Genomic DNA, 1,284 nt, shown 5'->3' with positions numbered 1-1,284 from the left:
AGCAGATTGAGAAAGAGAATACTTGAAGAGCAGCTTCATGACAGAATCGTTCGGAGTGACCATTGCACAGTGCTTACTCAGCAACGGCAAAGACTGGTCCCGTATGTCTTTTATTCTGTTCGCAGTGGAGGCCAACTAACCAAAATTAACCAATTTACCCAATGATCCCAGTACGAAAAGCAAGGGACAAAAATTGTTTCTTTTGAATTTATTTTAACAACGAAACGAAATTGAACAGGAATTCAGAAGCGCATTGAGCTGATACAATAAGCTTCGGGAGGCAATGATAAGCTGGTTTGAGTAAGTCTTAACTGTGATTTGGCTCGTTGGTCTAGGGGTATGATTCTCGCTTAGGGGCTTCCATTTGCGATAAAATGCGAGAGGTCCCGGGTTCAAATCCCGGACGAGCCCTGTTTATTTTTATCACGACGATCATTGAAGTCGGGAGCAGGTTTGAGCCCCAGAGAACACGTGAAAAAACGAACACGTTATTTAAAGACCGTTTCACCATGGTGTTGGACGCTGAATGTATCCTCAAATTAGTAAAACAAACGAACGCCTGTGCATCCAGGTAGCTGGCTGAATGCAATGGGTGTATGTAACCCCGATAAACCTTTGATTTATTTGTTGAATGTCCGCCTTAAAAATAATCAATGTCCCGCTTCCGCCGCCTTCTGTGGCAGAGTTCCAAATTCGCACAACTCTCTGAGAGGGAGAAATTTCCATATCTCCATCCGAAAAGGGCGACATCCTTGTTTTTAACTGCCCAGTAGTTCTGGTCTCACCCACAAGCAGTGACATCCTTTCCACGTCCACCTTGTCAAGACCATTCAAAATCTGATGCACTTCAATCAAATCAACTGTCACTCTTCACATCTCCACTGGAAACAAGTGCAGTCTGTCTAACCTTTCCTCAATAGCAAACCCGCTCAAAGAACAACAAAGAACAAAGAAAAGTACAGCACTGGAACAGGCCCTTCGGCCCGTCAAGCCCGTGCCGACCATGCTGCCTGACCAATGACGAGTCTAAAATGTTTTCCACTTCCTGGGTCGGTATCCCTCGATTCCCATCCTATTCATGTATCTGTAAAGATACCGCTTAAATGTCACTATCGTCGCTGCTTCCACCACCTTCTCCAGCAGCGAGTTCCAGGCACCCACTACCCTCTCTGTAAAAAACTTGCCTTGTACATCTCCTCTAAACCTTGCCCTCGCACCTTAAATCTATGTAATTGATTAGTAATTGACCCCTCTACCCTGGGGAAAAGCCTCTGTCTATCCACT

At 45.1% G+C, this 1,284-nt stretch overlaps 1 non-coding gene across 1 annotated transcript; it reads left to right on the top strand.

Moving 5' to 3' along the window:
- The first annotated feature begins 320 nt into the window (after window positions 1-320).
- Window positions 321-411, top strand: trnap-agg (transfer RNA proline (anticodon AGG)). Its single transcript is given in 2 exon segments — window positions 321-356; window positions 376-411. It is a non-coding gene; the product is annotated as a tRNA-Pro (tRNA).
- The last annotated feature ends 873 nt before the right edge of the window (window positions 412-1,284 follow it).

This window comes from Scyliorhinus torazame, chromosome 24, assembly GCF_047496885.1.
Source record: "Scyliorhinus torazame isolate Kashiwa2021f chromosome 24, sScyTor2.1, whole genome shotgun sequence".
Lineage (NCBI taxonomy): Eukaryota > Metazoa > Chordata > Chondrichthyes > Carcharhiniformes > Scyliorhinidae > Scyliorhinus > Scyliorhinus torazame.
This window is presented reverse-complemented; position numbering and strand designations above follow the sequence as displayed.